The following is a 222-nucleotide window of genomic DNA, read 5'->3' on the forward strand; positions in this document are numbered from 1 at the left end:
CTTTCCTGCCTCGCTGTTGTTGTATAGTTTATTCACATGGATCTTCTCCATGCTGCCTGCTTGGCCTCGATTGTCCCTGGTGCCTTCCCCAGCTCAGCTCCCACTGGCTTCTCCCTTTTGATGACCTACTTTTTTAATAGAAAAAATTGATGCACCTTTTAAAGAAATGTTAGCATTTGCCCTGGAGCATGAAGGAGATTTAATTTTTATTTTCTTTTCCCC

Source organism: Cuculus canorus, chromosome 13 (genome assembly GCF_017976375.1).
Source record: "Cuculus canorus isolate bCucCan1 chromosome 13, bCucCan1.pri, whole genome shotgun sequence".
In the NCBI taxonomy this organism is placed as follows: Eukaryota; Metazoa; Chordata; class Aves; order Cuculiformes; family Cuculidae; genus Cuculus; species Cuculus canorus.